The following is a 14168-nucleotide window of genomic DNA, read 5'->3' as shown; positions in this document are numbered from 1 at the left end:
TGACATTGCTTAGCACTGTCTGCATCTGCCTGCAGAACAGCATCTTCCATCTGTGCTGTCAGACTGCTCTGCTTAGTTGGCTCTGATGTTTTCAGGGGCCCCCTGTGAGTTACATCAGAGATGGACTTTGGCCAGGGATTCAGCCTTAATTTGAATTTACCACCTCCCCACCCAGAAGCTAGGCTCTGAGGTTATTTTAGGAGTGTATATGTATGTGTAATGATTCTCATGTGTTTGCCTCAGCAGGGTCTGATGGACTGCTGTGCTCTTTTCTTTATTTCCCATCTTTGACATAATGAATTGTAGCCACAATTGCATGAAGCCATCTACAAAGTAATTTTTTCCAATGGTGACGTTTTTTTCCAAAAGGTTGCAGACTACTCTGCTGCTCACTGTTTACTTAAAGAGAAAGAATGTAGCCACATATGTTCACATATATAAACCATAACTGGTCTGATATTGTACTGTGTACAATGCTTTTCTAAAAATAAGTGAAAACAGACCAGCACACTTAGCTTCAAAAGCTGAGTGTGCAAGGGAAAAGGAGGGAAAAAAGCTGAGATTTTTGTTTCAATTTTTTTTACAAAGTATTGTGAGTACTGTCCAGCAAATAAAGGGGTAATTTGTTTGAAGTTTCTGCCCAGTCAGGACATGACTAACAGATAAAATTGAAACCCTGTTGTAAACATTTGGAAAGACAGTACTACTGACGTGAGATCCCCTGGTACAGTGTAATTGAAGCATATCTAGCCTCCATGTTTCTGAACAGGGCGGGAATGGCTTTGTAAAATCCTGCTTGGCTGGTGATTTCTGAAGAAAATAGGTCACAGACTCTTGATGGTCTTCTTGCTAAGAAGTCTATAGTCCTCAAGATAACCTCAATACTTAGCTGAATGGGCTTTGTATCTTCCTGCCAAAGGAGGCATGGATTTCAAATTAGAGTGAATCACACCAGTAAATGATTTCTGAGGCCCAGTTATGACACCCTTGTTCCAATGGCCAAGGAGCACATGACATTTCCAGCTATCCTGCTCTCACTCCAGGACTGTCAAGTAATTTGGCTAGTGTTGTTCCAGGGACCTGGCAGAAGTATTTTTTCCCTGTAAAAATTTGCTAGAGTGATTGCTACAGCTTTTAGTTTAAATTACAGAACATGAGAGGGACTGTGCAGAAAAACATTGGGTTATGGATAAAACACTGAGCAGAGATGTGCAGGAGAATAAGCCACAAAATGTTGTAAAGGAGTAGTAAAGGAGTAACACGGGCTAAATGTGGCAAGTAACAGGGAGAAAGATACCTCACCATGATGTTTAGATACATTCAGCAAAATTTGGTGTTGATTTATCAGAGGCTGACCTGTACCCCAACTGTGGTTTATTCCATGCATTATGTAACGCTCAGGGGACATAAACCATGCAACCCCAGGATCCATGAGATTCTTGTGAAAGCTTCTGAAATGTCCGATTGCTCTTCTGGTAATTCACAAATGGTCTGCACATGCAGACCTTGCTGCTTACATCATAGTATTGTTGTGTGAACTCTTCTTGGTTTTGCTTTCATGTTAAAAAATAAGGAAAGAAGGTTACAGGAGCAAATGGGAGGCATAGTACAGGTTAGTAATTAATTTTCTGTTTCTGTTTTCCCAAGACATATATGTGTGTTGAGATATGCTAAGTACATGGATGTTGTTGCAAGTGTATATGCAACATATCAGTGACCATAGAAGTATGCAAAAAATTACCTTCACTAGGACCATGTGCCCTGGCAGTAATGTGCATTTCCTGCTAAATGTTTATCTTATTGTATCTGTGTTTACTTAGATGGCTTAATGTGTGCTTTGAAGCTATGGGGCTGCATTTGTGCCTGTTTCCCCAACCAAGGATTATGTGGTAGACAAGCAAATGAGCATGTTAATGAAATGTGCTGAAGGGAATTTAACACATTTATATCCTCTGAGTATTCCTCTTCCTTTAGATTGAAGGGTTGTGCTGTTGATAGTGAAATGATGTGCAAGGACAGAGGACGGTCAGTTAAAATCCAGTTGGAGTAACAGATAAGGCTTAAGAATTCTTGCTTTGAATGACAATGTCATTTAATGATAAATACAGAGGAGTCTGTTGTTGAACTGGGAACTATGCAAAGAAGATTGCTTGGTGATGTGCACTGTCTTTGCAGGATAGGTGTTAACTTACTGACCTAAGACTATCTTTGCTTTTTCTGAAGACCTGAGAACAGGATGTGTAACTAGCATAGGATTCTTAAAAATAGCAGAGAAGAATGTGTCCTTCAGATAACTCTCAAAACTCGCTGAATGACAAAGGGGTCTTCTACACACCAAGGCCCAAAATACTGAATTTCAAGAGTAGTTTCTACCATAGCTGCTGATGATGATCTGTGCTGTTGAACTCTGTAAGATTGTTGATTGTGTTGTCCTTCTTCTGATTTATGCACTGTGCTTTCCTCTGGTGTGTTTACTTTAAGTTGTCCACCACACAGAATTCCTTCTGACTAAATAATACAGGTTGAGGCTACTTCAGAGCTCTTGGTTATCTCCCTGGCCGTAAGAAAATTCACTGAAAAATTAGGCCCATTGAGCCTGAACCATTCTTTTTCTGAGCTCAAGGCTTTTCTCCTCTGGCTGCTGTTCTTGGTAGATGCGTTGTTTTGTGGTTTCTTCAGGGATTTCAAAGAGGACAAAATACTTAGTAAAAAAAAAAAAAAACACACAAGCAACAACACTTTCCTTACTCTGCTGTATTATGACAGGGAGTGTAACAAGAAAAATATGTGCCCATTTAGGGACATAAAAAAGGCAGGCATTTAGTAGGAATCCATTTGAGCTTATAAGAATATAGAAAGAATTTCTGATTTGAAACAGGAGTAATTGTGCTGACAGAGGGAGACTGACTTCTTATACCCAACTAGTTATCATGTGATTTTATTATTCTATAAAATCTCCTTCACAACTGTATGCAATATCATACTGAAAAATTAATATTTAGTTCCTCTATGTTATATGTTTAATGACATTAAAAAATGCAAAAGATGCTGTGTAACTTAAAGTAGAAAACCAAACAAGGCTTATGGTGTCAGCCAAAGTCCACCGAATTCAACTGCATGATTTGTATCAAGCCTAAAATAACAAAATGAAATTCAGCAATTATCAATGTGTTCATTTTCTGATTATCAACATATTCATTTTCTTACTGACTTTCTAATGGAGTAGTAGATTTTTCCAACAAAACTGAAAACTGACTTCATCGTTGTACATGGGGGAAGTAAGAACCTCAGATTACACATTGATTTCTGAATATACAATGCTGCATAAACATTTGAAATCACTGAACGCCATTCACATGCTTAGAAAGTAAAGCAATTTTAAAGATAATTGATCTGCTGTCAAATTGGAAGAAATTTCCAGAAATGCTTTTAGTGAAAAATAATAAATAGTGGATGAAGAGCACTTCCGAAGTGTAACACTCTTATTCCACATTGTACACTATAGCTGGAAAAGGCTGTTAAAACAAATCTGATTTGTGTAAATGTAAACCAACCACCTCATGACACATTTTTCAACTGCAGTTTGTAATCAAATCATAGGCCCAGTGGAAAGACTGATTCAGTAGTAATGTAACCCAGGCTATGCCGTACGTGTGTGCAGTCAGGAGATTCACAATGGTCTGTGCTGTGTGATACGATGTGGATTGTCCTGAGTTTAGCAACTCTGAGGAATCCAGCTTGAAACAAACTGTGAGCACTGTTTGATGCTCTTCTGGATGTGTGTGTCTGTGATCTTTGGAACAGTTTTGGTGGATGACAGTCAGTTATTCAGCTGCTGTAAATCTACCACATTCCAAAACCATCAGTGCATCTGCATTCTTTTGCACAAGCTGATACTCCCTCTCAGAAGACACTGCATTGTCTTACCATGATGCTAACAGCAAAAGCATGTACAGCAATTTATTAAATTTATTAAGGGGAGTAGACTCATGAAAAACCTGTTGGATCACATCCTGTAAAATTAACTTCAGCTTAACTGGAAAAAAATAGATTATTGTTTTCTAGAATGGATGCTTAGCAATAGATTATGGTATTCATATTTGAGCAGTTCTGAAAAGTGCTGAGAATTGAATTCTCCTACTTATATGTGCTGAAAAGGCACTAAAAACTATGACTCTGTTTTCTGTTCCAAAATCTCATTACCCAGTAGGACATGCAGAAGATATCCCACTGAGCTATGGCGAGCCCACCCATTGTGCCCTGGCCTGAGAGCACCAGTGGTTCAGTGAGCAGAGCAGTCGGCTATGAAATGCAAAATGTTCTAGTTGGAGTTTGATCTGTGTTGACATGCCACAAAGTAGCCCACTGGTTCCACCAAAATGTTTATGGTGGAACCAGTGGGTGTTCTCCCATCAGCCAGGTATGGAGTGAACCCATCACTGGGAGCTGGAACGTGCGGGAGGAGGAAGGGATGCTTTGGGACACAAAGCTGCTGTCCCAGAAAACAGAAAGATATACTGGTTGTGAAGTGATACTGCTTGTTTGGATATGAGAGCAGCATAATCTGTCATATGGTGTCATTTCTTCCATTTATAATAGGCTGCAATTATGAAATACTCTCATTTCGAATTATATATAAAATTCATTTGGTTCATATCATAAGTACCTCTCCAGCCTTATCTGTGAATTTCATTATAATTCATAGCTTTCTCCTAAGGTAGCCCCAAACTAATCAGTGCTTTACAAGCTAATCAGCTCATACTGTCACAAGTGGCATAATGCAAGTAATTATGCTTTAATTCAACTTCTAAACAAGGAGAAGAAAAAAATCAGATTGAACAAAAAGCAGCTTATCATGAACTCATGAATTGATAATCATGATTAATGGAGGTTCTCTGGGAGAAGATGTGGTTAAATCTCTTGCCTGTGACCTTTTCATTGGGCATGGTAGAAAAATAAGCACACTTACTCTTGTGGTATGTTGACCCAGCCAGCAGCCAAGAACCTGTTATCTCCAGCATCTTCTCCTAATCAAATCTGTTACCACTTTCACATATTTAAAAAAAAAAATCTTTTCTCTCTTAGACAATCTCACTTTTAAATATGTATGTCCTGGTTCTTTATGTCACCTATGTATTCAAGTGAAAGGACAAACTGTTTCTCTAAAAATGCATGATTTTGACAGTGAGTGAGGATTCCCAGGTCTCATTCTTCATTGTGTTCTTGAATCCTGGTAAACATATGAACAGTAATTGTCTCTGTCTCATATTTATATCAAGATCTGCAAGGGAAGATGATAGAAGCACAAACAGTTTTCCTAGAGAAGCTAACTTTTAGTAGGTCTTTGTTTTAGAAAAATGCTTCTGTGGTTTGGCTGGTGATTCAACATGACTGAAGGAGAGAACCTCTATAACCTCACCAGACAAGCCAGGTGAGAGGGGAACCCTTTGAGAGGGGAAAGGGAAGTAGTCAGAGTTCCACCATTGTATCAAAACCAGATGATGTAGTGTCTACTCTGTGTCAGAAATCACAAACCAAGTATACCTTCTTTTCCTAGAAAATAAATCTGTATCAAACCAGAAACCAGAAGCTTCATCTTATTTAGCACCAGTAGGAATTATTTCTAACTTGGGCCCATAAGGCTGCTTAGGAGTCAGTCACTAATTCAATTAGAAGTTGTGTTGCATTAGAACTCGTGTTTGAGGAATAGATGGATTAGATTTCACTTGAACATTTGCCTTTGCCATTTGGCGGAAATAATGAATGGCTTAAAAAGGGTAAATCACGGTAAGAGCCAGACACACACAGTCTGTCAGCTCTGCAGTTTCGCTTTCTTGGAAATGAATTGAGATCCATATGAGAGAACAGGGTTGTAAATGGAAAAACTTTTCTCTTTCACTGGACTGAGTCTAGTGTAATACTCAGGATTTTTTCATGTGCCAAGAAATTCTGCATGATATTGGATTTTTAAATCTTATTATTTTTAGAATAAGATTTTTACCTATTCTCTAAATGAACAGAACTGTAGTTACTTGATGAGACTGAAATACAGGTGTTTTAAACCAGTTAAAATAAATACACATTTGTTTAACATATATTGTCCTTTGGTAATGAGTTCCATCAGTTTAAATCCCAGAGATTAACAGGATTTAAATATCATTAAAATGTAGATAGGAAAATCAACTCTTACATATGCTTTTTAAGATTAGGTTATATATTTAAGATAAAGTTATATATTCCTGAAGCCTCTAACTGGAGGATATGAGAAGAATTCTCACATTTATCAGGTCTCCAGTGAAACCAACTGCTCAGTTAACCAGACTAGAAATGGGAGAGCTTGGTTTGTTCTCCAGGAGTGTGTGATGTGCAACCTGGATGTGAAATGGGCTCTCTTAAGTGCCACAAAACTGCACACCAGCCTCCACTTGCTGCATTCAGCAAGGAGCTGGTGGCTGGCCCAGGGTGCCAAATGTAAGTGACTGACAGTAGTAGCTACATTTATGTCTTAGGGTTTTATAATAGGCACATATGCCGGTAAAGTGCTCCTGAAACTGTGTAATATTGGACATTGAAGGATTCTCGAACTGGGTGAAGAAATTCCAGGCAGATGCTGTTCTGCCTGTAGCTGTGGTTGCAAGTCTGGGCAGTTGCAGTAAATGCAAACACTGCAGTTAGACTTAATGTTTTTCCCCTTTAATGCAAGGTAAGCGCTGTGAAAGCACGGTACTAAATAAGGTGCCTCTTCTTCTAACCAGCGTCTGACCCCAGCCAGCAGCTGATAACACTCCCTGCAGCAGCTCCTCACAGTGGGGAGAAAATAGGAAAAATGAAATTGAGAGAACTCTACAGTGGAGATAAAAACCAATTTGATCGGTGAAAAAAAGAATGGGGTGGGGGGAAACAAGTGAGGCAAAGGAGATGGCACCACCTCCCACAGGCAGAGTGATACCCAGACAATCTCTAAACAGCCACTTTGGAAGCCATAACCCTTCCCCCCTCTCCCCCCCCCCCCCCCCCCCCCCAATCTTTTTCTTCTTCCAGTTTTTATTTCTGAACTTGAGGACACATCACATGAAATATCCCTTTGGTCACTCTGAGTCAGCTGTCCCAGCTGTGTCCCGTCCCAGCCTCTTGTCCACCTTCAGCAGGGCTGTGGGGGTGTAGTGGGAAACAGAGGTGGCCTTGACACTGCGCAAGCACAGCTCAGCAATAGCCAAAACACTGGTGTGTTGTCAGTGCTGTTGTAGCCACAGATCCGAAGCACAGCACCCTGTGGGCTGCTGTGAAAGAAGTTAACTCCATCCCAGTCAGACCCACCACAACCCCAAATCCTACTACCTTTTTTTTTTTAATTTACCATTGTATATCCGAGTTTAAAATTCAGATTTTCCGTTTTCTTTGAAATAGTTTTCTCACTGTAGAGACATCAAATACTCAGTTTTCCTTGGATGGTTGCCACATTTCATTGCTGCTGAGACTCCATGGCCTGTTCAGCTATGGTATGATCTCTGACTTGTTTTTCAGAAGCACACTGAGGTCCATATTTGCTTATGTTACAAGCAAAATCTGTCTTGCTTAGCCTGGCGTTCTTCTTGATACTCCTCGTGGTTCTTCACAGGTTCTTCAAAACTATTCATTTAGGGCCAGTAGAAAAAGTTATTAGCCCTCTTTGTTCAGTCACCAAATGTCTTTCAAATTTCTCTCTTTTATGAGTGCTTTTCTACCCAACACTTGCAAATCATCTCTGTTATGACAGACATCTGCCCCTGTCTTGGCAGATCATGGCCTTTGCAGGCACATAGAACATGTTCACTTTATTCCTGTTCTCAAAATCATTATTGTGAGATTCTGGGGCAATGCTGCATCCCCATTACAGTTTACTACCAGACAAGGTGTGTCTAGTTTTTAATCAAATTGCTGTATATAATGCCTAGCTCTAGACTTGGTGTCACTGCATGTTTGCATATACTCTGTATTTTTCTTGGAGCAGTTGTGAGCAATTTACTTTTGCCTTCACTATCGTATTCCCCTATAACTGGAACCCACTTAATTCCTTCAGTTTCTCAATGTCTTTATTAAAATTGACATCCCACATCCATCCTCATCTTTGCACAACAGTTCTTTTAGGTTACTGGTTTGGAGCAGCTGGATGCCGATTTCACTCCCTAATTCACAGTGCTAAGGAGCCTTTGTAACCCTTACTTGCCTGCAGGAACAGCCCCAACCTTGCACTGACCCACTTATAACTCTTACTCTGCAACAGTGTCCTTGCCCAGCTTCAGAAGTTTCTCGTGGCTGATTCCATCTTCTCAGGTCAGTTTATAATCTCCCCTTACAGCTTTTCTGCCTTTCTTTTCACATTTTTAGGTTTAAAAAATTTACTATATCCTGTTCTCACATGGAGTGAAATTAGTCGTACAAGTTGCCCCCTTCACCTGCACTGGATCAAAGATACTACAAATACTTGCTGGATGTAGGGAAAGGAATTTGATCTCTTTTCCTTTCCTTTGCATCTGTGGCTCCAGACATTTGAGCTTCTCTCAAGTCTTCTCTTTGAGAAGAAAACATTAAAAATTTTCCAAACTTCATCACCTTAGAAGAAATTAAACATTCCAGTAATTTAAAAATGTTTGAAATTCAGAACTACTGGTGATACTATTCAAGGGCTTTGTATATTGTCTTAAATGTGGAAGGTGCACTACAGAATAGACATCAGTGAAGTTCTTCCACCAAATGTAATTGAAAAAAGTACTGCAGGAAAAGAGAAAGATCATTGTGGAGGCGTCATGAATCTTTTGGCAGTGATGACACTGTTGACTGACAAATATTAATATGTTAAAAAGTAATGGGTTTTTGTTTTGATTGATTTAATTGTTGTTGTTTATATACGTACTTTTTTGGGTATATATATAAAGTAGGTCACAAGTTTATGTAAGAGGAGAGGGACTTCTTAATCTAAAAAAAGGAAAAGCAAAATGGAGATAAAAATGAAAATATAAAAATTGTTCTAAGAAGAACAGTGATAAGTTGTCCTTCCACTGCGCATGGGAAATTAATTTAATACACAGCAAGAAAAACAGAAGTTTGATAAGAGGAAAGATTTTTTTGATTATACTTTAGGCTTTGATTATACTTTAGGCTTTGAAATGCTGGAGTACTGAAGGAGGCTGAGGAACTTTCCTCAGCAATGTTGAACATACACCTGCCAGGATGGGCTAAGTCTGTTCTGGCGTTCTCCTGTGCACCCCATCTCTTTTCGTATACTAACTTGATTTTTAATACTACAGTAAAGGAAAGATTTTTCCCACTTTTGCCCTCACAGAAAGCTGATTCTTAATATTATTAATGTTCAAGTAATAACGAGTATAAACCTTCTGGTTTTCTAATTTTTCTTTTTTATTTATTTTTTCTAATTTTTTTGAATGTTTAACTTAGGACACATCACACCTTCCCCCATTCAGTTCAGTTTTGTTCACTCTCACGATTTTATTATGATTTTTGCACTATATTATATTTTTCTTCAAGTTCCAGCTCCTTGGCAGCTATGATCAGGTGAAATGTTGCTTCTGATTTTTCAAAACCAGTAAAAAAATTATTCATCATGGGAGTATTTGACTAAACAGCAAACACTCAAAAAAATCAAAAGTAAACAAATGATTTCTGAAAGATAGTACTGTTTGAAAACAAACTCATGCTTTTGGGTATGCCGGAACCACAATTTTTGAGGCAGACAGTGCTGAGCCTGTCTAGACTATGCTAAGTTATTTTAATATATTTCCCCAGTGTTTCAGATAGGAGAGCTGACTGGCACTTACATGACTTCTTGCTTCAGTTTCTACATAGCGAACAGGAAATGTTTTTGTGCAAATGGCAAAAGTGCCAGATTTTGTTAAGGCAAGAGAAAAAACTTTCAGAACAAGAATTTTGGAAATGGAGAGGACTTTATACTGATATGAGTTGCTTTCATTGAAATCTTTGGGTAACTTGCTGCTGAGAGCAGCTCTGTATTTGGTTTACATAATTTGGCTTTTTAATTTGTATATTTTTTGTATGTATTGCAAATTATTATGAAATATTTATGCCCTGCATATAAGCAAACCCCAACCTTTCTACATTTGACTGTTACCTGTGACTATATGTAATAGTCATAATTTATTTTTTTGTTTAATCTTGTAAGTACAAATTTTAGGTTGATACAGAAAGCTGTTTCTCACCTTCATTTATGTTGCACTCAGGACAGTATTTTTCTGATTTATTTTACTGAAGGTTTTGAAAATGTATCTTCTTGTTTGCAAGAAGTTCTGAATCCCAGACTTCTTTTGGTCTCTCAACTAAGGAAAAAATGCAAGAAATAATTATTCAGTAATTATTATATATTTAACGTGATCAGGAATTGGGGATAAAATTCTCCCTCAATAAAGTCAGTTGCCTTTAAAGGGATTAGATCCTGAAGCTGGGTTGTTTCCTTTCCTAGTATTGAACTGCAAGTAAGTTTACTTTTTGAGCTTCATTTACCTTAGGCTGAAATATTATAATGCTTGCATAACTTGTTAAAGCTCTTTTGAAGTTTGCAGGACTGGAATGGAGAAGATCTCCAGTCGGGCCCAGTGTTTCTCCAGATTATACCTTTGAGTAACCACTGAGATCATAACACAGTTTAGGCTTGCCTTCCTTCAAACTCTGGCAGCCTCAGAGTAAAATCAACCAGGATTAAGAAATTATCTTCCTTCTCCCATGGTCTCTTAGACTTTAATGTTTCAGTTCTGCATGGGGCTTAGGAGGCTGGCCTTGATCCAGCCAACTATTTGGATTTTAGGAGTTGTCACCCATATAAAGTGACACACTCGGGTGCTGTTTGCCATTTCCCTTGTTCAAACCCTGAAAGATTAAGATCTTCATCCTGATAATTTCCACCATGCCAGAAGAAAGGTGCCCAAGCTGCACAGTCCTGGAAACTGGGAGACTTTAGTGGAGAAGCCACAATGCCCACTTTCTTTCTTGTCACACTCTTAACCATCAGTTACTGACTGTGACTGAGAAATGAGACACTGAGGTCAGATCTATGATCTGCCCCCATGCCACTGGTGTTAACAAGTTCAAGTTTTCTTTCCAGGCTGAAATGTCACTCCCTCAGCTGACAGGAGGTGTGTCTCCTAATCTTTAAAATGTAGAAATGAGCATTGCTTTACTTTACCAAACAAATAATATCTGAAAACCACAAGACTGACAAATATGCTTTTAGTCCTGGTGTTGCAAACTGCTGAGTTGTCAGGGAACAGAAGGTGAAATCTTAGTGGCAGTAATGGCCGTGGGCCCCTTATTTTCCCTGTATTATTTTCCTGGGACCAAGTGTTTTAGATGATTGGTTCCAAATTTTACTGCCCTACTTATCTTTTAACTCTTCTATTCCAATTTAAAAATGGGAATAAATATTTTAATAAAACATACTTAGTAAGAGATGTGGAGTGCTAAGAGAACTAATCTTATGGGTATGAGGAAAACTCCCACTGCTCTGGACCACTTGCAAGTTATACTTAATGCCAGTCCCATATCTCTGAAATGATGGGAAAAGATCTTGATGAAAGAGAAGTTGCTGCTTTATGAATATTCTCAGGATATGCATTTTTCCAGACATAATTTCTGGAGTGATTATTCTAATTATTGTTAAATACAGTCAGAAACTGGCAATAAATATAACTGAAGTGACAGATTGTTTCAAGAACCCTCATAGAAACTTCTCAGTTCATTCAACTATCAGATGAGCAGGTTGGCTAGCAATAAATCACACATTGTAAGTGACAGTTGAATATCTTTTATTTGGAGTGATAGGCAAGAGTAAAAGATGTCAGAGAACATGAAATTTAATTGGTAACATCAAATGATTAGTAATGGGTGAAATCTGGAGGTCCTTCCTTGGTTTTTGATTCAGGGCTCTACTTTAACAGAAGCTGAATAAACATTAAGTAACAACTGATTCTGAACCTCAAAATGTGACCCAGTAATACTTACCATTTATGTTGTGCTCTAAACTTTCAGAGCTCTTCTGTGGGTCAAATTTTGAACACAAAGGGGTTATTGAAGTGAGCATGATTTGGTCAATTAACCTGTTAAATCTTTGCGTGCAAGGCAGTCAGAGGCCTGCTGTGATTTTGGAGAGGGGTTACTCAGATCCAGCAAGTTACAATATGTTGAGAATCCCATAGAGGTTGTATCCAAGTAGGGGCCTTGTTGGACCCCTGCTCCTTGTGAAATAATAAATCACATGGAACTTTTTCAATTGGAAAAAAATATTAACTTGTCTGCTACTCCAGCTGGAGAGAATAAAATCATAATGTTTTATGATAAATTGCATATATTTCTCGTATATATACCATTTGTGAGACATTTTTCCCCTGAAGTTGAAACCACAATGACACATATAAACAGGGTTTTGTAATGCACCATCCTTGGAGACTGGAGAAATATTAAGGATTAATTAAAAGCATAAGTCACCAAAGTTGATTAGAATGCAAACTAGGTCTAATTTCATGCAGGATCCATTAAAGGCAGCCAAGGTTGTAGCAGAGAGACAAAAAGACTGAAGAGCTGCTATATTTAGATGAAAATAATACACTAAAGGCAAGAATCCCACAGATGGGAGATGAAGGGTCAAAGTGAGAAAGGCAATAGGAAGCACAAACCAAAGTGGGGAATACTGTTGCTGGATTTCAGTCACATTGAAGGCTTCTCTGAGGTGACTTACCAGAGCAAGCGAAGCAGTAGTTGGTCAGAATTGCTGAGTGTCCTTGAATCCTGCTTTCATGGAGGCAGAAGTGCCCAATTGGTTTTTGCATGGACAGTCCCTGTAGTTCTCTCACACCCTGTCTAGTAGGCAAGATAGAGGCAGAGTGCTAACAGTGGCCCAAGCAAAATCAGTTTTGTGTGACAGTGGTATTCCTGTTACCAGCTTGGGAAAGCTGTTTCCAGTTGGTGTGAATCGTCCACCATTCTGATTCTTTCTCCTGGTGCTCCCTGAACATAGCCTGTGACTGTAGCTGACTAGGAAGAGAACTAAGTTTCTCTGCTTTTACCAGGTGAAGAAATGTATAGACACACCTTTTGTTTAAATCGTGAGATTGTGAGAAGCAGGCATATGTATCTTTCCTTCAAAAATCAGCATGACATGATTTGGTTTGCTTTTAATAAAACTTTTGATATCATTCCTGTGTTTTGGGTATTAGCAATCCATGCTGCTTTTCCTTTCCTCTAAAGCTTTCTACATGCTAATAGCAGCTTTACTTATTAATTTCTAGCACCATCCCTGCAGCCAGCTGTGTCATCACAATTGCTCAGCCATTGGACTCACTGTAGTTATTGGTTTGATGGATTACAATCAAGATTTTGATCCCAGAGCAGCTTTGCAATAGCAATCAATGCTGAGCATGGCAAATTATATCATCTTGAACCCATATTTGGCTAACTGCCAGCATTTCATCTCACTCGACCACTGTGTAGCTTTCTGTCCTTTTAATCACAACACATTGCTGAGGGGTTTGTAGCCATTTGTTGGTATCTCTGGAACAAGTATCAGAACTACATTTTACTGTACCTTTAAGTCCTGCATTAGATTTTATTGTAAAGCTGATGTTTTCTCCCTTTGGAGAGCCATTTTAGAAGAAATATGTATAGGCTTGTCTTTTCTTCATTGCTTTTTGTTGTTTGGGGCTTTGTTCTTGGAAATGCAGCTGTTCCTTTATATAATTTAGTTTAAATTAACAACTGCTTCCTAGCCTGTTTTATTACAGCTCGGTACTTCTGGGACTTAAGGTTTGATATTGCACATAGTTAAGTTTGCAGTTCTTAATTTACAGCTGTTACAGAAATACAAATGCACAGCAAGTATTTGTTGAGGCCCTCTTCATCAGTGGAGGATTTTGGGAATTTTGATGCAGATATAAGTGCTATCAAATCTCCAAAGTCCTGGGGATCCCACAGGTAGCAAGGGTGAACTCTTTAAATACTGACGCAAGATCTATATAGCAGAAAATAACAATGACATTCTCCTACTGTTGTGTGTGGATATTACCCATCATTCTGAAAGCTCTGTTAGACTTGCCTCCTCTCCTCCAACTTTCTGGTTTTAACAAAAGGATAAACTACGTGGATTTGATTGGCAAAATTGCCAAACT

Source organism: Corvus cornix, chromosome 7, assembly GCF_000738735.6.
Source record: "Corvus cornix cornix isolate S_Up_H32 chromosome 7, ASM73873v5, whole genome shotgun sequence".
NCBI lineage: Eukaryota > Metazoa > Chordata > Aves > Passeriformes > Corvidae > Corvus > Corvus cornix.
The sequence above is the reverse complement of the archived record's forward strand: the minus strand, read 5'-3'. Positions refer to the sequence as shown.